Genomic DNA, 24,005 nt, shown 5'->3' on the forward strand with positions numbered 1-24,005 from the left:
AGGCTCACTGCTTTCTGTTTGGGCTAAATCAATCCTAACTGAACTCTCAGCTTCTAGTCACATCAGTCAACTCTGTATATTGTTTATATATCTGGGATTTTCAACACAACTCTACATATCATTATCATTTCATTGTGACATACTTCTGCAGTTCACTAAGGCCACTGCATTAGACAAAGAAACTGCATTTGGGCTTAAAAGACTAGACTAGTATTTGCCAACAGTGTTTTGTCTGAAACTTTCTGAATTTTAGAAAGATCAAAAGAGATGGTCTCAGTCCGGATCAAACTGAATAATGGTTCAGATCGTTTGCAGTTTTTTGGTTAGTTCAGACTTTCGGAACAATTGCAGGAAGTTGAGACAACATAAAACAATAGGAAAAAAGTGGTTCGAAGGATTGCAGATAATTTTGCTGTTAGTAGAAACATAATGATATTAAAGTTATTAACAAAGTGAACCAGTTTATTAATTTGCTCCATTCATTGCTCTGTGTCCTTGACTTCTAGATTTGTAATTATACTTTTTGGGTTATTAACCCTAACCCTAACCCTATACTGAACCCTTAAACCTGAATTTGTCCTGTCATTGTCTCATCTCATGTCCTGGTCCAGAGAAATGTTCAGTAATGTGTCATCCAGCAGGAGCATCTGTGTCAAACAAGGTCACACATCTGCAATGATCCACTTTCTTGACAAAAATAACTTTGGTGGCAGAGTAGACACTGTGCATCATCTGCTCCGCTTTAGTCCCTTGACTTGGGTCTTGGTGTTGTGGAAGTGAACTCTTGGCTCCCTTTTGGTCGTTTGCACATTCATAGCTGAGAGGCCCCGGAGGAAGGAAGGTCGTTTGTCAGACAGAGCTTCCTCAGCTGACCTGTTTGATATAAATATCCACGTCTGAACTCCCAAAACGAGAACACTCTTTTTAAAGTCGGAAAAAACTGCCCCTGCACTGCTCCAGATAGCATGTTCCACATTTACAGTGACAGGCGGGTGGTGGGAAGATGGTTTAAGGAATTTAAAGACTATAGGTAACAAAAATACAGCAGAAGCTGCTTCTAGGGAGACAGATTCAGTATGTAGCTGAGTTCATTTTTATCTATTGAAAATAAAAGCAGTGATTCCCATTGAAAAGTATAGGTCTAAGGCTTCTGATGTACCCTGAAGCATAAAATCTCAATGTTTGAGATACATTTTTCATCTACAAATGACTTTAACTAAAGTCATTTAACAAAATAGCTGTTTCTGCCAATCAACTAACTGATGACTTGACCAATGATTGAAGCCCTGTCAATTAGTTTGCCATTGAAAGGTATATCATAGTCCTAATATACCTAGCTTACCGAGCATTTACCTCCACAGGGACACATAAGTGTTGCCTCTGGATATAAGGCACTAAAGCCCAGTTTATTTAAAATGACTTGCAATAAATGTATTGCTGACACATGACATGGAAGAATGTTAATGAGGTTCGCAGAAATAGAAATATGGCAGGTGAAAAAATAAGGTTTCTTTCAATGGAGCGATGCTTGCGAGCTACTTCAGGCAGCCAACTCGAGCTGCGCTGCTCCAATCATGTGACATTCATCGGGTGTCTTCAGCCCCTCCACCACCCCAGCATCCACCTGTAGGCTCCGACGTGAGTTTGTAAATATTTGCTCATCACTCTAATCATATCTATGCAATCATATCTAGGGGAATGATGCAGACGCCAAACACTAACATGTTCTACTGTTGTAATAAACATTTTAACGTGAGTGGTCTGACTGAATTGAAACACTGAAACACTACATTATTATCAGACCAACCCATCTTTGAATTGAGGTTATAAGTCAGCTATGCACACCTAAAGTTTTGTAACTATCTTTCACAGTTGTGATGCTAAAATGGTGATAAAATCTGCCCACAGACATATAAACACCTGCCAAAGTACTGTCTCATTGAAGAGTTGGTCCCTCCAGGACCACATTTAGCAATGATGACAAACACACACAAACACACAAGGTACAAACAACACCGGTCACTCTGTTGCACCTGGTAAATATTTTCTACTCACTGGTCGTCTAAATGTCCTGCAGCTGTAACTCCTTGTTTCTGTTAAAAGTTAATCCGGTAAAGTTAAGTCAAGTAATGCAATGAGCTGATTAATGAAGCTGAACTGATGCCACAGGCCTCATCTCCATACTCACGTTAGATCAACAGATGTTGATTGAACCTGACATCAAAACGTTATTACCCCGCTCTTAATCTCATTTTCCCAATGTGAGCTCATTCTTTCCCCACGGCTCAGTTCTATTGTCTGAGCTCAGAGATAAAGTCATGTGAAGTGGGATGGAAAATTAAAGGAGCCACTACAGACCCGATTGTCTCGATGCTCATTTCAGCACTGCACTAAAGCAATGCATCAAAACTACAAGTCCAACCTTTTGTTTGTGTCTAAAAGCATCAAGTGTCTGCTGAGTCACTGCTGCAGTCTGCAGTGCCGACCATTAAAATGCAGCTCCTGTAACTCTGAAACGTGTCAACTTAATCACAGCGTTTTCACTGGTCTCCACGGTTATTATGTCAAATTGTGCACAAATAAAAAAATATATTAAAAATAATGGATTGTTAATTATATTTGATTGCTTTTTTGAAGAAATGAGCAGGCAGACACAATTTTTAATTGCAACCTGTTTTTTACTGTAATAAATGCATAGATGCTTAAATTTGTCAATGTCACCCACTGTTTTCAAACTTCTCATGCAAAATAAATCAATGTATCGCAACTTTATCAAAGATCTCAAGAATTCCCAGGATTCAAATTTACACCTTGTGCACCTGGGGCATTCACAACAGCAACAGGAAGCCAGAGTCTTAGTTCCTGATGCTAATCCTGGTCCTGTGATTTGGCAGTGCTGAATGATTGGGTTGATAAGCCAGTTAAAGCCTCTGTGCAACTAACCACTAGCTGATAATCTGTCTGGTAAAAGCCAAAAAAACTAGTATCTATCCATTTGAAGTGGTCAAATGAACTCAAGTAAACTTCCTCAAGATTGATTTGTTTGTTTAATTTGACCCTGATTAGCGTCCGCCATAAAAGTATGTAATAAATACATTAAACAAAGCAACTGATCTTGATGAAACATTTACAAATGTCAAAAAAATGTACATGGCAATAAATGGTTCAAATGACCACCCCAGAATATTAACAAATAAGGGACACAAGTGTTCCTGGTCTCTCTCTCCTCTCTCAAAACTACATTTGATCATCCATAACAACTACGGTGATGTCAGATAGAAAAACAATGAAAGTTCATGCATTTGTTTCCACGTAAACACCATTTTGATTTTCTCATACTTTTTAGTAACTTGTTACGATATATAGGAGTGAAAAGATTCTGAAACTTATATAGTGGCCCTTATATACAAAGATAATTTTAAGATGTTAACTGAGGTTTGATACTCCACAGTTTAAGCATAAACTTTATAATAAATAATTGTAAATAAAAATAAACTAGAAATACCGTACTGTGGTTGTATGCATCCGCCAACCAGTGCAGTTTAAGTCCAACAAAAATGTCCACACTCATAATAGGTCATAGTGGCCTTTTACCACTAAAATCGAAACAACTCATCTTACAGTCCAGTTGACAACCCGTCAATATATTGTAAAACTACCTAAAGGCAGACTTGAGATATCATGTTCATTCCCTTTGGTTCACGAGAACTCTCTGTCTGTAAAAGGCTCAACCGATAAATCAGTCAGGGTCTAGTTTTAAGAAATCAGTCTTGGGTGTGAGGATAAGTTACTGTTCCCAATAGAAAAATACTAGAGATGTGCTTGAGTCTGACCATACTGTGGATTAAATAAGACTGAAATACTAAGCAGGTATTATTATTTTCAAGCATTATACCGTACTGGCTCCTAAATGGTGGAACGAGCTCCCCATTGACATCAGGACAGCAGAAAGTCTATACATCTTCCGCCACAGACTAAAGACGCATCTCTTCTGACTACACCTAGGATTAAAATTTAAAAGTAGTAGTTTGTAGTTTGGCTTTTTTTGAAGCAAATTGTACTTACTTGGTTCTTGTTGTTCTGGGTTTGTACCCTCATGGTTGAATGCACTTATTGTAAGTCGCCTTGGATAAAAGCGTCAGCTAAATGAAATGTAATGTAATGCAATGTAAGGAGCGATTACAGTGAATATCCAAACCCCTGCAAATCCATCCTGATTTAGAAGAATCAGCTGGTGTGTATCTTATCTTTAAGAAATGAAACTCAAGTCCCTTTTGTCACAGCTTAAGTCTGTACACAGAAACATCAGTGGTGGGTTTCCTCCAAGCTAATCCCTCTCCCAAATACACACCATGGTAAATCATTGCAGATAAATAGTCTGTTATCTGTGTACTAGGCGAGCATGCTGATAGCTCCAGTATAATCATCTTGCTTTGGGTCAACACTGAGCCACAGATCTGCAAGAAAGTAGGCCACATCTGAAAACTCATCAACGTCCAACAAACACGTGGTTATGTCTGTTTGGGTACTGAGAGCACTGCACAGGGCCGCTCTGAGGCCTAAAGCTGCAGGTGGGTTTACATTGTCCAGTTATTGATCCAATCACTTTGTCTAGTTTTAGTTTAGATTAGTTTTAAGCAAGTTTAGTTGTACTTTTGAATTCACAAGTCAAAGGTTGCATATGAAACACAAAAACAAAGACATGCATGTTTGCATCCATCCATTCATCATCTGTACTGCTTATTCTCTGCAGGTCGAGGGGGATGCCAGAGCCAATCCCTGCCGACATTGGGTGAGACATGGGGTACACCCCTGGACAGGTCGCCAGCTTATCTCAGGGCTGACATATAGAGACAAAAAAATATTCACACTCACATTCACACCTACAGTCAATTTAGAGTCTCCAAGTGAGTACAATTAACCCATGACCTCTAAATGCATGTTTTTTGACTGTGGGGGGAAGCCAGACTGCCCAAAGGTAAACCGAGGAGAATCCAAGACCCCAGCCCGACCTAAACCTGAACCTTCTTCAAACCCTGTTTGTATGAGTATTGATAATCTGATGAAATAAGACTTTATGCTATTAACAGCCATAGTTCTGCAATAAGTGCATTTTCATTTCTGGACCTTTAAATGTAACAGAGTCCACAGTCCTTCAGGTTGTGTTCTAAAATAGCTTCCACTCAGAGAGAAAGAACATTGGCCAACTGGTTGCCAAGCTCTTTACGGACTTATTCAGTCTTTTCAGAAGAACTTTTCACCTGATTTCACGCATGCCTGAAGTATTAGCTCATCCTCATCCTCTCTGTGACATTAAAAGGAAGAAATCAATGGGAATAGAAGGAGAGGATAGTGTCAAAAGAGTCAGAGCTCTTAGGTATTTCAGTGTGTAAGATTCACAGTATTTAAGGCCAGACTTATCCAGAGTTAGTTCACCTCACATAACACCAGTCGTCCCAATCACCTCCTTTTCATGTGTTCCTGGAAGGGCCTCTGAGCTCCTTTCACAAGTCTGTTCAGTCTTTGTTGCTGACTGCCATGGTGTTGCCCCACAGCTTGCTCTCACACACACACACACACACACACACACACACACACACACACACACACACACACACACACACACACACACACACACACACACACACACACACACACACACAAAATATACAGGATATTTTTGTCCCTATTCTTTAACATGCATATTTATTGTGACAAAAACACATGCGTCATGTTTTGTTATCAATATCAGCCAAAAAGTCCTGATCAGATTTTTTTAAATGCTGAAATATCAATTACCATGGAGTATTAAATCCATGCCAAAAACAAATCTGAGTTTTCGAGAATAATTACATAATATTACGAGAATAAAATTGTGATTTAAAGAGAAAATATTGATAATATTACAAATAAAGAATAAAGAAAAAAAACCTCACTGTTTCTTGAGAAACTGTGGAACTCCTTTGTATATCACACAGATGTAACCAATGATAACCTCACAGTCGACTACCACTGAACATTTCCTCCTCCACAAAAAAGGCCTCTGAGTCTGTGTGGTTCTTTCTTTGGAGTAAACAACCTCTCACTCAATCTGTTCAAAGTCTTTATGTGTGTATTTTGTATTATGAGTATTTTGTTATTCGTGAAACGAGTACTTACTTATGTAAAAAGATGCTCCACATTCCTGATTTTAACACACTGATAATATTACAACATTTTTCTTGTAATATTTCAACTTTACTCTCGATATCTCATATTTTTTCACCTCAAAGTTGCCCTAATACTCCCTCATACAGTATAGCCCCCCCCCCAAAAAAGCTATACTACTAAGTCTTTCCCAAAACTGCAGTTACAATAAAAACTAAATCCATACTAACACAACCAGAGAACACAAAAACAGTTACACGATCAATTCAAATACATATTTCATAGTTTTAATGAAGCCAAAGCCCAGACAGATCAATATTGGGTGGATAAATATTGAAGAATCAATGGTAGTGTGATAAATCAAGCAGCTGAGTGTACACAGACAGAACTTCACACTGAAGTTGAAGTTGTTGATGGACTTACAGTAACATTTGCAAATAGTTTGACAAATAAACCAGTTGGTTGAAAGACCTGTAGGAGAAGAAGTAAACAGAGTGTAAGAGAGAATAGATTGAAAAGCCTACCGACCACCCTGAGTGAGGAGAGGCATGAAAATGCACTGAGAGCTGCTGAAAGAAACGGGCAGCGGGATATTGGCAAAGTGTCTCTGTCTCTTAGAGTTCGGTCCACATCGTGCCAACCATGACATCAGTACTTCCCCCTGTAGTCCTCCCACGTCTAAAGACCCAGAGAGGCACTGAAAGCAGTCTAAGTTCAAACATGCACTCTCTCTCACACACACACACACACACACACTACAAGTCATGCTGCCAAAACATCACACTAAAATGTGTCGGACCATCTTTTTAAGGCCACGACAAACACTGTCCAACAGTATAAATACCCACAGTAACTGTCCTTTTCTGCATCTCTAGGACAAGAGGTCACATTCAGACACGTCGGCTTTATTGGTAGCATAATGAGCTTTTTACAACGAATGTTGAGCATTTACAATTTTTGACTGTTACTTTGAAGGGGAGTTATTAATATGTTTTTATTAAAGCAAATAGCCTCTAGATCAGAACTGTAATGCACAACCTCTCTCTAATGTAAAGGTCCTTATTAAGCTTATTTTCAAAAACTTTTAACAGTGCATTTAGTGAAAGGTGTCATATGAACACAGGGTTTACAGACAGCCAAACATTCTATATTTCAACAGAAACTTTAAAAACTGTTTCCTGAAATATTTATATTGCATTTCTACAACAGAGTATTTGGTCCATCTTTCCAAAAGGAAAGTAATATCTGAGTTTGGAGAATAAAGAAAGTGAAACTTACGATGAAGGGCAATCATTTCTTTCATATCCAGGCAAAAATGATTGTACACTGAAATATCCTAAACTAAATCGATATTCAAACAAATCAAATGGAATCAAACCCAGCCCTTATACAGAAATTACCAGTGCATCTGGGAACTGTTAAGAAAAGGTATAACAAGTGTATTACTGCGGTGCCAAAGGGCGCAGTAAAATATTTTAGGTGCACCTATATTCTGTGCTGGTGCACCTAAATGACAAAAAGAAAGTCAATGCAACCAATTTTAAAAGTTAGTCTGGAGCCCTGATACAAAAGTCATGAATTACTTTGATCAGAAACAGGATCTCAGACTTCACCCTCATGCAGAACGTCTCTCCCACCAACCTGGTCAACTCACACAAACACCACACTCTGCCTGGACCAGCTAGCTCCCATTCAAACCAGCTCTGTCTCCTTCACCCACTCCACCCCCTGGTTCTCTGACGAGCTGCACCAGCTGAAATCAAAGGGACGCCAACTCTCAACACTACCAGCTCTGCATTTTACTAATTAATCCAATCTGGCCGTGACAACCCAAGAACCCTTTTCTCCACCATCAACAAACTCCTCAAACCCATGGACAACCTCTCTCACTCCTTCACTGTTGACAAATGCAATGAATTGTACATTTCTTCCAAAAGATTTTATTCTTCCAAAATAAAATCGACTCTATTCACAACCAGCTGGCCTCCCCCACCCCACTTGGACCCGAACCTGACCCCCCCAAGCAGACAGATCACACCCTCTCATCCTTCACTGAAATCTCTTCATCTGACCTATCCTCAGTGGTAGCCAGTATGAAGTCCTCTACAAGCGCCTTGGACCCATTCCCCTCCACCCTTGTCAAAACATCTCTCCCCACCCCGACTCCCCCATTAAGTACCGGCCAATTTCCAACCTGCCCTTCCTGTCAAAAGCACTGGAGAGTCCAGAATCTAATCAGATCAAATCCCACCTTGACTCCAATAACCTATATGAGCCCTTTCAATCTGGTTTCCGTACAAAACACAGCACTGAGACTGCTCTGATCAAAATCACAAGTGACCTATTGTTATCCTCAGACTCCGGTTCCATCAGCATCCTCCTGCTACTCGACCTCAGTTCAGCTTTTGACACCATTAACTATTCCACACTCATCACATGCCTCAAAACCACCCTCGGCATTACTAGCACTGGCCTCTCCTGGTTCCACCCTACCTCTCCGACAGACATCAATTCATCTCAATCAGCAACTGCAAATCCATTACAGTTCCTGTCACCCATGGTGTCACCCAAGGTTCGGTGCTTGGTCCCCTTCTCTTCATCATCTACATGCTACCACTTGGGCAGATCCTCCGTCACCATGGCCTCCAGTTCCACTGCTATGCTGACGACACTCAGCTCTACTTCTCCTCCAAGACTGCGGCCACACACTCCACCCTCACCACTTGCCTAATGGACATTAAAACATGGATGCAAAGAAACTTTCTAAAACTCAACTGCAATAAATCAGAAATTCTAATTATTGGCCCCTTACACGCCCCATTCTGGAATTCAAACTCAATATTGATGGCTCCATTGTCACCCCCTCCACCCAAATCTGCAACCTTTGAGGCAGGAATGAGAGGGTGGGGTCGAACCCTCTCATTCCTGCCCTACAGGATAACCTTCAAGATTCTACTCACCACCTACAAGACCTTCAACAACCTGGCCCCCTCCTAGGGACCTCCTTCAGGTCCCTAGGACCAAGCGCTGAACCTGGGGTGACAGGGCATTTTCAGTCGCCGCCCCCTCTCTGTTGAACACATTACCACCCCATATCAAAAATGCCTCCACACTGCTATCATTCAAAAAGGCCCTCAAAACCCACCTCTTCAGACTTGCCTTCCCAAGCTAAACCCCCCCACCCCATGCTTGAATTTTGTTTTTATTTTTTTAGTACCTCACTATCATAATTTTTTATTTTATTAAAGATTTTATTGTTTCCTTATTTTTATCCTTCACCATGTACAGCGATTTTGAGAGCTTTGGAAAGCGCTATATAAATACGATGTATTATTATTATTATTATTATTATTATAGCAGTTATTTTTATGCACAAATTTCTCAATACAGAGGTAAATTCTTTACCCCAAAAAATATCTTTTTTAAAAACCCTCAGAACCCCCATTTTCACTGTTGGCGCAGTTGTCAGATGGTGGGAAATATTAGTGACACATCGAAGACCTTGACTGACAGCCAGTGTGAAAGAGAGCAACTCTAACAACCCTAACCCCATAAACGAGAGAAAGGTGGGTAAAAATGGATGATAACAAGGGTTTTGCATGAATACGAATCCAGGTGTGTCTAGCGCAGAAAGAGTTTCAAAACCACTGCCTTAGAGGTCTGTGGATCAGAAGGGAAATCATAACGATAACATCTGTGATGTGTTGCAAGAAAGTGCAGAAAGACAGATCTGCAAATTGTGGTGCATGTCCAATATAGAACGTCACCTTCTGGAGGAAACCTGCACACACACATACATACTAAATGCCCACACCTGTTTAAGAGAGGACATCTCTGAGGTCTTGCGGTGTCAGGAGCGAGGCACACGGATTACAAACTGGCTGTCAGCAACATGTTGACAAGAAGGGACATCTCATTCATCACGATGACGGATAGAGGACAGGGTCTCTGGGTCAGACACATGCAGGCGAGCGAGAGGAGGGCTTAGAAACATAATTGTGAATGTGACCTTCCCTCGCACAATGACGAAATATTCAATCCCTCAAGGTGGAAACAGCCAAAACAAAGGAGAATGGAGAGAAGAGGCTGTCGTCCCCTGACAGAGAAGACTCAAGATAAATTACAAGCATGAGAATAAAAAAAAATGGGTGTGGAGAGGTGAAATAAAAATGCCCATCAGAAGTCACAGGCTGGTAAATTGGCCGCAGATAGACTGCTATTTGTTTGGAGCCTTTTTTTCCTGCAGCAGCTCTCGGATAAGAGAGATTGGTCCTCAGGGATTTACTCTCAGCTGAAGGTGGTTTTAAAACTGCCTGCGTGTGGGTTCAGTCTGGTCTGTAATAACAGCCTATCAGAAAGTACAGCCACATAGATACAGTTTGTGGCTTTAGTCGGAGGGTGACTTGGATGCTGATCCAGACAAACATATACAGAAGCTTCTTTTATATAATGCTGTATGTTGCAGTTGAGGCTCAGTTGGACTATTCCAGCTTGGCATGGTGGAGGTTTTTTTATTCTGCTGTTCTGTCCACAAGGTTTATGAGTCAGCAAGAGGATTTGAAGAATAAGGTCTATGATGTTTGAAAAATGTAACCCTGACACTGATAAAACAGATCAATGAAGCATTAAGCTAGTCTTTAGTTGTTTTAGTATAGATATTTTTGGACTCAACATGTATTCTGAAAATAATGTCTGTCTCAGCTTTATCACAGCACACAAGCCAGTGAAGTTATTTCACATGACATTACGGTTAAGTGAAGGACAGGTTACCATGGACACCGGCCCCTCATTAGATACTGTCTCCCTCCTCATTTGCATTTGCTGTGCACATTTTAAACCTGCTTTGTTCAGCAACATGCAGGCGCTCAGGTTAAGCTTCGTCATCATCTCACACATTGTTTTCTTGTCCATGTTTTGACTAAAGATCACTCACTGCATCGCTCCATTAAAGGGATCCAGTAAAACACTGTTCTACTGGATCCTGAAGCAACACTCATTCAGTCCAACTCTCATCAATTAATCTGTTGTGAGGTGTTGTGATCCACTTCACTTCACCTCTCGACCTCCATTGTGCACATCCTCCTCAATGTTTTATCTCCAGAAAACACATGTGGCATATCAAGGGGCCATAAAGGGGGCAGGGCCACCCATGGTTCTATGTCCTACATCCATGCACAGTTCCTGATTCAGTAAGGTGCACATTTAAGTCATTCCGGGTTTTATGTTAGCCCTATAGCTTTGAGCAAATGAGCCACATATCTTCTAATATACTTATGAACGATTTGTTCTTTGTTCAAGTACACTGTGCTTCAAAAAGGTTTAGAAAATAAACATTCTTAATAGATCATAAAATGTATTGTTATTTCCCTGTGACTGGCCCAGTCCCTGAGAAAAGAACAAATTTAAGCTGTGGATTATTATGTACATACAGGTGAAAAAACTAACAGCAACTTTACAATATTGCTTTCTGGTCTCCTGGAGCCACAGTCTTGTTTCTGTTCCACTTTCCAATTTAAAAAGCGAAACCCCCTGGGAAGGCAGACTGTTGGAGAAATGCTCGCTAAGAGCTTGGGAAAGAATCAGGCTCCACATAGACCAAATGATTGTCTAACGTCTAACATCTAACAAGTCATTTTTATTTGGAAGGGCAAACTTACAGATTTGTTTAAAATCTGTTCGATCATCTGACTGCTGGTGTTTCTTGAACTTCATCTTCCTGTTGTGTCTGAGGATCTTAGCCACTGATTCAATGCTAACAGTATGTTGTTAATATAACTGACGGCTCCAACTATGAAAATAAAACTCAAGTTATAACAAACCAAGATCCTCCTTGGACTACGTAGCACCACATCATCTAAACTTTGAATACTTTGAATAAACAGGTGAACAGCTCTTTGTGCAGCAGCGGTGGTGCAGCTTCAGGGCTCCGTAGAGTCCTGCAGCAGGTCTTTACTTGCTGCAGCTCAATTACTGCTGGTCACTTCTAAATTTCCAGAAAAGAAAGCTGCAACCAGCATGGATCACATGACAAACAAAAAGCTCCCTCCAAACATAGTAGTGTCACTAATAGCTGTTTGATAAAAGGTCTACTTGTGTTAATGTGTATTTTTCTTTCCATGTATCAAAAGATGAAAATAGTAAAAGGTTACATTGACACTGCCCTTACGTTGCCTGGCTCACTGAGGTCAGTCCCCTCAGAGCCTGGGTGTGTCAGACACATTGGCTACATGGCGACGCCTCTGTCAGCAGATCGGAGTGGACACAGGGATGGAGGATGGGGCCTGTGGGATCAGCCCCTGATGGAGGGATCAATGTTTACTGCTGCTCTGCACCATCAGAGAGGGGAATGGCGTTAGACACTAAGGCTTCACCTCCACACTCCAGACCAATATGGCTGCTGTCAGGACAATTGCCTCTCTGCAGTGTGACTACTCTCTCACTCTGGGTGCAGTCCATCCGTCTGTCCGTCGATGTCATTTACTGTCGTTCAGAGTCTCGCTCTTATTCAGACTGTTATTGTTGTTATTTCCTTTGGTCACTCTGTCTCTCACTGTGTCATACTATTTTAGTTCCTTCTCCCGTTTGCTTTTTTGCTTTGTCATTCTGACTTCCTCTGCTGCAGCATAATGATGTTACTCTATTTCTGTTCATACATCTATTCCTCTCTATCCCCAGGCTGCATAAAGGAGAAGAGAAACTGAACGAAATTAAGCCATTCGGTTTTTAACTCCTCCGTCCCTATTTCGATCTACTGGCTGGTGCTGGAATGTTTAAGAATAATGGTATGGGGTTTGCACGGTTGCACTGGTATTTAAAAAAAGAAACATCAGAGGGAGAGCTTCTGTAAAGAAGTGGGCTCATCAAGCAGAACAAAGAGACTGTGGCTGAGCGGCTTCTGCTCCTATAAGGACTATATTTTCTTCAGAAAAACAGAAAATCTAATCTCAGCAATGGGTATTTGGGGATCGGAGGGAGGGGCACATCGTTTCGTCACATTGGTCTGTATTTAGTGTTGAGACAGTCTCTATTTACGATAATATAATACAAACACAGCATACCATGTATCTGTACATTTTCTCTCGCACACACACACACACACAGTAAAAGCAGGGAGGACTGGCTAAAGCAGTAGAGCAAACAGGGAGGTACAAAACTGCAAAGACAGACACTGCTGCATTATCCAAGGCAGAACCTCCCCTCTTTTCTTTCCATTATTGTCAGTGAGTCCTGAGACTCTGGGCTCAGTACCTGTTCCCCCTGATTCCCTCCTCGTTTTGTTAGATCTACTCTTTTGTTAGACACAGAAATAATACACAGATGATGGTGAATTGTGCCTGCTTCTATTTCATGTAACTAGAACAAAAATATCAGCAGTAGACATGATTCACTGTTATGTGTCAATTGTGCAGCAATTATCAAGACGCTGTTGCAAGGCTGTTCACAAGGTTTTATGAAAGTCTGAACCAAAGTATGGTAGTATGTTCCATGTGTTATATTTTAAAACCCCTTTTTCTTTTTGATTTCTTGTAAATCCTTTTAAAGTTTTTAAATCGCTGATTGGGGGATGTGTTGGTTAAAAAGTACACTGAGCTTCTCTGTTATGTGGTTAACATGTCAGAACCAGACTGGGTTCTTCCTAACCAACCAAATCCATCTTTGTATTCTCTTGTTCAGAGCCATTTTCTGCTTTGATGTTGTTTTACATTCTCTGTATTTGGGCAATACAGAGAAATTGTATTGCCCAAAAAAATAAATAAAAGTAGCCTACTCACTATTAAGTCTACCACAAAAATGAATCTAGTTAAAGCTAGGGTTGGTAATCCTAGAAAAAAAAAGCTAGAAAAAGCTAGAAAAAGCAGGCTACACTTTGAAAACATGCAACCAATACATCCCACCTCCTCCCAACAGCCCTCTCATCAAAGCTACACCCCCAAAACACATGAACGTGCACTGACTGACAACTGCAACTTCTCTGTGACTCTCGCTTGCTAACTTCTGACTATCATCCCTGCTTCAGCACTGTATGTCTCCACAGATGTGCAGGGAGAGCATGGGCAGGGTGCACACAGGCAGGCAGGTTGGTGAATGACAGATATGTATGCTAACCAATAATTTCATTTGGTCTGACTAAAATGATTGGCCGTGTTTATTACATTACTGCAAGGGCTACAGACACCAGCTTTTTTACATTCTCTTTACACACAACTTTATTTATTGATTACTATCAGTACGTGAGGAGGATTTCAGCAAATAAGATAAAAATAGTTTCAGAACCAAAATACCATAACTTCCTTTAGTGGGACACTTAATTCTCTTTATAAACCTAAAAGATTTTTAGGCAGATCAGCTGCTGTATAAGGTAAATAACTCATATTAAGGTCAAAATTATCCTGAGCTGGCAAAGTGTTGTTAAACAAATAAGTAATTTGCAGGTATCAGCCTTTCTAAACCTGTTTATGAGAAATTCAAGTTTGTGTATTTGCAGAAAAGATTTGTAAAACAAATAAAGACTGTAAAGATCAGTGGTGAGGATACACAAAGACAAAAAATGAGGGCTTATTGTGAGCATCTGTGAACTGAGCAAGAAACTGTAAAATTCTGTGCTCAAAATCTATTACACCTTTCAGGTAATGGAATCTTCTAAAACCGGACTCTGTTTGCGACTTTATTGTCATTGACCAATGAGATTCAGGTGTGAAGGTGTAACTTCAGCATCACACAATGTTTGGGAACTAAGCACTGAGCACTCAGTTTAACACACAGTTTTTCAATTTGTATCTGTACGCAGATGTTAACAGAAGCATTTATTTGTGTGACCTCACCCCTCATATAATTTGTAGGGAAGCAAGATATGGATTTTTCCAGCCAATACCGATAACCGATAATTACATGCTTCACATGGCCGTTACCGATAATAATTTCACGTTTCTTAAAAAGAAGTTCATAGCCTGTAGTTTATGCACACCTGAGGGTAAAATTGCAAAATATTGTAAGTAAATATGGATGAATTGATATTCCATTCTTAACAGAACAAAAACAGTTGTGACTCGGTTCTGAGTGTTTGTTTAGTACTTCAGAAAACTTCAAACAACTTTAGGTGGAGGAGGAAACTTTCTCCTTCAAAAGAATTTTAATTAAATATTTTGAAATCTCAAATAAGACATGTCAATGAATTAAAATAGTAATTCAGATAAAATAATGTGCATTTAAAAGTAAAGGCTATTATATAGCTGAAAGCCTGATAAAAACTGACAAAAGCACATAAAAAGGTTGAGGATAGCTTATTTCCGATAAATAAATAATAATATAAAATTCCCATTATCGAGCCGATAATATTGTGAATCCCTAATAATTTAGAAGCAAAGACTGTAAGCAATCCTGCAAGCCACTTCTGTGTATTTTCTTCTTCTATTGTTTAATGCTGTCTTCACTCTCTGCAATTGATCCAAAAGTCCAAACTATCCAAAAAAAGTGTTTTCATGCTGCCATGAATGATCTTAACCATGGTTCAGTTTGATCTGGACCGAGACCACCTCTTTTGGTCGGACTGACTTTTGGTCCGTTTGTCCAGAACATGGTCCGAACCAGTTTTGGTTCAGACTACATTAAAAAGTCTTAAGGTCCTGTAATGGAAAATTATATAATCATACTATACTATGTATTATCTGTGCTTATGCATGCTTACGTAACCACACTATTATCTGTGCTTATGCATATCATGTTTGACAAGATGACTGTACCATGTGTGACCTGACAAGACGTCCGTTGGTGACCTGCCTCATGGCAGATTTATCATTACCTTTATCCACTAGATTTACTAGGCACCGGCCTCTGAGAGATCCGGACATCGGAGCCACTGGGAATCACATTGCTGACATCTCCAATCTTATCCTCTGGGGGTTAACTTCGTACTCCATTCTTACACACACATACTTTATCTTTACACACACACATATCTGCTTTTTATGGTCATACATCACCTCTTTCTGCATAAAAGAGCACGCCTGAGAATGCTTCTTTGTCTTACCCATCTTCACATGTCCGCATGCTGTGAGATCTGTTTGACCTTCTTTGCCAATGAATAAATGTGCAATTAAAAGACCGTTATGGTCTATTCTCTTTATTTCAGAAGTCTCGCAAAGTAAAAAAATCTTTTTTCCTAGTAAGAGCAGGTCTTTGGCAACATCCCAAGAGGATCACTCAAAGTCCAGCTGGTATGCAAGAGAAACTAGTTCAAGCGGATTTCAACCAACTCCATTTTAATGATTGAGTCGGTCACTAATTTGAAAACCATCTCATGTCCCCATGTGAGCATTTACCCAGTGAAATAAGATGGTTACTACTTTAATAATACAGCATAATGAGGTATGTCAACAATCACAGTGCTCTGCATCTCAGGCTCTGCCAAGTCCTGGGAGAGTCATGAAGGCTTTGAGGCTCTCCGGTGAACGGTGGTTAAGTAATTTAGAGACATCATTAATAGGATGTGTGTGTGTGTGTGTGTGTGTGTGTGTGTGTGTGTGTGTGTGTGTGTGTGTGTGTGTGTGTGTGTGGGTGTGGGTGTGGGTGTGTGGGTGTCTGTAAGGGTGCGTTCAACCATGAGGGTACAAACCCAAGGAAGCAAGAATCATGTAAGTACATTAGCTTCAAAAAAGCCAAACTACAAAGTGCTACATGTAAGTGCAACATATAAGTGCAACTTGACTTAGACCATCTTCTTAGCCAAACTGTAGTCGGAAGAGATGTGTCTTTTTGCTGTCCTGATGTCAATGGGGAGCTCGTTCAACCATTTAGGAGACAGGACAGCAAACAGTCATGAGAGTGGCTAGGTGTCCCTCGCAGTGAGGGAGCAGCAAGCCGATTGGACAGACTGGGGTGTAAGGTTTAACCATGTCCTGGATGTAGGCTGAACCCAATCCGTTCACAGCACGTTACGCAAGCACTAGTGTCTAGAAGTGCATACGGGCAGCCACTGGTAACCAGTGAAGGAAGCTGAGGAGCACCCAGGTTCCTTGCGGTCTGGATGGCGGCAGCCACAGAGTTGTCGATGGTAATGGTCAGGTTAAAGGAAGGTGCCTTTTAAGGTTTGAAGGAAGACAAGAGACAGGTCTGTAGTTGTTTACTTCAGACAGGTTGAGGGTGGGTTTCTTGAGGAGAGGGTTCACTCATGCCTCTTTAAGAGAGTTAGGGAAACAGCCAGTTGATAAGTAAGTGTTAATAAGATGGGTGAGACAATGAGGGTAATAGACTGGAGAATGTGAGAAGGGATGGGGTCAAGGGGACAGGTGGTTGGGCCGGGGTTACCATGGTAATAACTTCATTTGGAAACAGAGGGTAAAAGAGGATAAAGTAGGGGATGCAGATGTGGTTGATGGAAAGGTAATTTCAGGAGTTGAGTTGGAGAATGAAGAGTGTCTATCTTTTTTATAAAGTAGTTGACAAAGGGGCTTTGTAGAACTTCATCTAAATGAGGTCTGTGACCTCTGCTGCGATCATTTCCAAAGATACTCACCTCCCCTCTGCTGCGCTAAGCTGCCCAGTGGCTAATCTAGGAGAGTGAGCGAGGTTCATTGTATCCATCAAAATCCAAAATCCTTGCAGCTTAACAAATAAGCACCCTCTCGAGTAGGTGGGAGTTGGTGATTTGAGAACTTCAGCTGGGTCTGTTGAAGCTAATTATTCATAGGTCAAATAACTGTGGTAATCACCAGTGTGCTTGAATTAATGGTGGAATAAAGTCAGATCACCAGATCAGACCTGACCTGAACTGACCCGCCAGTTTTCCTAAAAAAAATAAAAAAATTCTAATATATAAACAATTTTGTTTCCAGTTTGAGTCCAAACTACAACTAAAATGATTGATTGATATGTTCATCAATATAACAAAAATATGCAACAATTTTAACAATCTATAAATTATTGAAAACAAACATCCCAACATTCTAAAGCAACTTTAATTTTTCCTGTATGATAGCAAACAGAATTTTGTTGGACTTTGGACTCCTATTCAGACAAAAACAAATGTGCTGTGGGAACCGGCAAAGATTTTTTTCTTTCTGACATTTAGTCAACTTATCAATTAATTAAAAAAAATGAATGTTTGTGCCAAATTCTCTCAAGTTGTTTTGGAGATATTGCATTCAAAAGGCAAACAATGTACTTTGTAATGTCACATTGACCTTGACCTTTGGCCACCAAATTCTATTCAGGTCATTCTTGAGTCAAAGTGAATATTTGTACCAGATGTGATGAAATTCCCTTCGGGCATTCCTGATATATTGAGTTCAAAACAACGCATGGTCATGTGACCTTGACCTTTCTTGAGAAATCGAGTACCGGAATGGTACGGACGGATGGACGTACTACTAATTGGCCCTCTTGTCAAAGCTACGCCCCCAAAATCTCACTGACATACCTTTAAAACTACTTAGTTTCACGTTTCCAGAAATGGTTGTAATTTTGTTGCCATGAACGTCCATGTAAACCCGGGGCACTAAAACTATTTGTTAGATGGCATGCATCTTTTAAAAACAATTCTAGACAACATGAAAATAGTATTAGTGTGTTTTGTGCACACGCTTGATTACAGCTTAATAAATGAATAAGCAGTTATTCCTCTCAGCATGCTTCTTTATCATCAAGGACACTTTCTAGAGTTCAACCTTTGAGCCAGTGTGCAATGTGAGGACTGAATCGAGGGCATTAAATGTCCAAAAGTGACTCAGCACTCTCACTGCAGCTAGCAGAAGCAGGCCAAGAAGTGAAACCAACTGTATGTTGAAATGCGTTGCTTGGTTGTAGATACGAATATTGCAGTTTAAAGCCTGTTTATTTAGAATGTATACATTGCACTGACTGCGCTACATTGGGGAGCAATGATTGTCAAACTGTGACTCAGCAATTTTAGCTAACCCTACCTCTAACCTTTACCATCGATCCTACAACCAGCTTTGCCCCAATTGGTGATCAAGGCTTTTGGCCAATAATTGGACAATAAACTGGATTTAAGTTGGACATTTTTTCACAATTGTGGCCTACACAGAAACACACACAGTTTATTACAGTGGTACACAACTAAGCTGAGTTAAACTCAGGTCCTGGCCCCCAAAGAGCCTCATTTTAGGACATACCAAAATATATATATTTTTTTAGTAGAGTCATGGCCTGACATGCAGCATCCTTCACCAACCATAATCTAAACTGCACATCAGAGGAAATATTTTGTAACACTGGACTAAATAACTGATTGCTCAGTTTTACCCCAAAATTAAAATTGAGATTAGTATGCAAAAGAATAATAATGGAGAAACGGCCATGTACAATCAGAGTTTATATTACAAGAGCCGAAATAATCCTGTGTACACACACACACACACACACACACACACACACGCACACGCACACAGTACCTGGCTCATACAGGAAACTGGAGCAGTCTATTACATGCAAATAACTCAATAACACAGGATGAAAATTTACTGATATTGAAAAATAAAGGGCTTTTTGCCATTTCATCTCACAGACAGCCCACTACACACACACACACACGGTTGGTTGCACCTCAACACACCAACAGCAACATCTGTGGCATGAATGAATCATCAGAAACACAGATCTATCTATTGAAATGACGACCGGTTCTTCTGTAACCAAAACACATAGAGCCCACCACCCACACACACACAATCACTGTCTCTGCTCCCTCACCACCTCTTTGCACACTCAAACCTGAACCTGCACAGTCATTTGTCCTCCTCTGAACCAAAACACAGCCTGAGACTGACTTTATCCCATTACATTACCATCTACGCCAAATGGAAACCATAGCAATGACACTATGCCATGTCTGCAGGGGCACTGGGTTCATCTGCATCACCTGCATTTATTATACTCCTCAGATTTATCCAGATCCACTCACCATGACTGAGCAAAAAAGGGCTCATTTTTGGAACCAATCCTGTGTCCTTGCATCAGCACAACAACCTTTGAATAAGACTCATATAATAATAATAATAATTTAAGTATATAATATTTGTTTTAATAAAAGTATAGGCTGCAGTTATAACTATAAAAGCTCATGCAAATTTGCAACTGATCTGTAGGCTCGTGTATACAGTGCAATACAACAGTGAAAACACGCTAATCATGCGCGTACTGTTCGATCACCTTCATTAATCCCGTTACATGGATAAAGAACGGACTCACTCAAATCCCCTGACTGAACCTTACGTGCCTCTTCTTATGTCATGGTCGATTTAAAAGGACTGATTGTTTAAGGAGTTTATGCTGTCTCATGCCCTAATTTCTTCCAGACATGTCCCTTTCCACTACACGCCATCAACAACACACTGCGCATAAAAGTAAATGCTTCGTTGCCTGGATGTTGGATGCTTGGATGATATTACGCAACAAAAAGAAAAGCGACCGACAGTCAGTGGTTTTAGGTGGAAAAGTCTGGTCTGTGCGGAAAGAGAGAAATCAGAGCTGGGAATAAACAACCAAAATACGCATCAGCCCACTGAAGAAACATACGGTCGCCATCCACTCCGCGGAATTGAAAAAGGAGAGTAGAACATACATGACACAGTTGGAGCTGTGTATCTCATGAACAGGTTACGTACCGATGAGGATGATGAGCCACTTTCCCGGAGAGTTGTGTGTCTAGAGAAGCCCCGAGTGCAGCGTCGGCGGTGCGTGTGCGTCAGGCAGAGACGGGAGCACAGTGGAGGAGATATGGCACATTTGAACGCAACCTGCTGGCGGAGCGAAGCGCATGCAACGCGCCGGGATGCGGCAACATCCGTCTGCAGACAACCAGCTCCAACCAGGGAGGGGCGCACCACACTCACACTGCACCAGCACTAACTCATTCACTGCCGAGGCGGTGTGGGTGGGTGCACTGCTTCTATGAGCAGAGAGAGAGAGGAGCAGGTCTATCTGTCTGTGTGTGTGTCTGTCTGTGTGCGTGCGTGCCTGTGTGTGTGTGTGTGTGTGTGTGTGTGTGTGTGTGTGTGTGTGTGTCTGTCTGTGTGTGTGTGTGTATTATGCACCACACCACAGAGCGCTTAATAAAGACATATGTTGTCAGCCAATCGTCAATGATGTGAGGATATAAGCTACCTCTCTATGTCAAATCTGATAGACTAAACAAGACACAGGAAAAAAGCACATAAAACTATGTCAGATTGTTATTCCTGACTGTATGGAAAAAGATAGTAATAATATAGGGGGGTATAGATAGGAATGAACTTCACTTTTAACTAGATGTGGACTCCATCAGGTACATCATGACAATGCAAATGTAATGTCCCGCTATATGTCTCAATAAAGGTGGGGAAAGGTACATAACATCACCGCTTATTCTGTACAGGCTCATACGCAGGAGCAAAGCAAATCACGTGAGACAGTTGCTAATGCCACCAAAAATGATGACAACTAAAATTGTCACATTTTGTACTAATGCTGGCACTAGAAACGATGAGGGACTCACCAAAATCCTTAGAAATCATTGTTGGACCCAAACTATCAAAATCACATTTCAATGGCAGCCAGATAGGATAGGGTCACTTCAAGCAATGATGCAGCACTTCTGGCCATCTTGTGGCCCGCACAAAATGGATGTGTGCCTAAAGTAGCCCACTTGTAAAATAGGAAATGTGGCCCAAAGCTAGTGTGGGCCCTTTTGGACAAACAAGCAGTACTCTAGGCAAGGTGTAATCTGGATGTGAACCTTAAGTGGTAACACCAACACTGTGTTTAATTAGTGTTTGTTTGATTCGCTCCAGAGTTTATGAGGCTGGATTTAAACATCATGAAAAATGAGTCGTCAACATTTTGTTCTCAGTACAACATGAGACATGACACACACAGCCAGGACTCAGTATTAAAGCGACAGATTCATGATCCAACACTATCGATTAATAACTAAATACATGATGGTAAGTTTGCCATCTAAACCATAATCATCCCAATAAAAAATAAACATAAATGAACAAATGAACGTGAACTTGTTCGTTTTTGGAACTATGAACTTTCATCTGCATGAACTGAACTTTAAACTAGCTCTTTTAAAGTATGAACTGGCACAGCACTGCACCCAGGTGCCATCATTCCTCATGGTATGTGGGCCGGATGTGGGATGTGTGGGATGAAGGATGTAAACCAAATCTGGGCACAACAATTTTGCTATGTAGGTAAGAGGGGCCCCAACAGGATAAATACACCTGTAACATCCTAAAGTACATTTCAAATTGGTTTTCCTCTAAAGAAGCCTTTTTACTCCTGTGACCAAATGACAGTGTCACTGTTAGTTCGGTAAAGAAATGGTTTGCACTTTTTTAATATGAAAGAACTTGGCTGTCCCACAAAGAGCTCAAACACATCCAACATCTGCAACAACAGTGTACATTTCTAATAACTGTGTAGTTGAACATAGAGTGTCATCCTAGTTATTAGAGAGAAATAGAACAAAGAGCAGTGCTGTGGATGCTCACTCAGTGCATAATGTCCGCCCACAACAGTGATAGGTTTGTTGTTGACTCATTGTCACATGTGACAACTAAGAGCAGCCCACCATCTCTCTCACCCCCTCTCTCTCCAGTCTTTAATACCTCGCTCTGCCATTCCGTGTAATTAAATAGCTTAAAAGTATTTATCAAAGTAACTGATGATATTGTTTTTACGCTCCAATTAACAGGATCGTGGGACTGTGTATATGTGTGTACTTGTATTTATATGTTTGTGAGGACCATTTAAGCATAGACCCTACAGAGTGAGGACATTTTGGCCGGTCCTCACTTTTTCAATGGACTGTTTGAGAGTTAAGACTTACTTTCACAAAGATACAAGAACATCTACCCTCCCTCTTTCTCGTTTCTATTCCCTTTGTCACTGGAATAAAAACCTGTTGGCTGATCACATCACATTCTGGCCTCCTAGTATAAAGTCTGTAGAAATCCAAGAGAAGTCGACGTGTGCACACACTGAAAGAAATAACTTAGCAAGCATTTCCTGAGTAAGGTTTACTGCTGTAATATCAGGTACAACTCATTGCCAGTGTCAAGTAAAATGTACTTAACCCTAAACCCAACATTTGTGAAGATATTAAGTAAATGTTACTTGATTGTTTTTTAGTTATAAGTTATATTTATTTAAAATAATTAGGTAAAGTTAATTAAATTTTTTCAGAGAGGAACATTGCTGTACTCAAAATATTAAGTTAATCTTGCAATGTTTGTTATGAAGTACATTAGTAGAGTTTATTGTACAAAGTTATTTCACTCACTATAATTATGTAAATATTGCATTTCAGAATTATATTTTGATAAATGTTACAACAAATCACACAACAAAAATACTATTAGACTATTTATTTTATTAAAAAGTTATTCATTTAAAAAGGGGCCTTCAGTAAAATTGTTTTGAAAGACAAACATGTCCCCCAAGGATTGGAGCCATTTTTATAAACAAGTGAAATCTTAGCAGCCATAAACATAATTGTAACAGTGGCATGCAGGCATTAATCAACAAAACATTCATACACCACTGATATAGACAGGTCATGGAAATTGAACATTCATATTGATGCATCTTACAAACAGCTAAATAGTTTTCTAAGTTAACCATATCAAAGTCCTGGATATATTTGACCACATCCAACACAGTCTTTTGTTGTGTCAAAAGGGAAGGAGGACAATGCAAGTTGATGTGTCAATTTAAAGACGAGCTGGTGTATGTGAGCGGAGGATCTGATGGAGCCGACGGTGTCTTTGCAAGTAGTGATTACAGTCATTTGCAAGAAGGAAAACTGAGTATGGGTCTACTGTACCAGCAGCTGAGATTGCATCCTAGCAATATCT

At 40.4% G+C, this 24,005-nt stretch overlaps 1 protein-coding gene across 4 annotated transcripts in view; it reads right to left on the reverse strand.

Moving 5' to 3' along the window:
• Positions 1–24,005, reverse strand: part of LOC117763640 (microtubule-associated protein 1A-like) — an 81,214-nt gene that overhangs the window by 23,054 nt on the left and 34,155 nt on the right. Inside the window, exon 1 of one of the 4 annotated variants that reach the window (XM_034588913.1) lies at positions 20,769–21,038. The exons of the other annotated variants lie outside the window; for them this stretch is intronic. The gene's annotated coding sequence lies outside the window, so the exon portion shown is untranslated. Of the gene's footprint in view, positions 1–20,768; positions 21,039–24,005 lie in introns of those variants that run through there. 4 annotated transcript variants of the gene reach the window in all.

The sequence above is a fragment of the Hippoglossus hippoglossus genome, chromosome 6, assembly GCF_009819705.1.
Source record: "Hippoglossus hippoglossus isolate fHipHip1 chromosome 6, fHipHip1.pri, whole genome shotgun sequence".
Taxonomy (NCBI): Eukaryota; Metazoa; Chordata; class Actinopteri; order Pleuronectiformes; family Pleuronectidae; genus Hippoglossus; species Hippoglossus hippoglossus.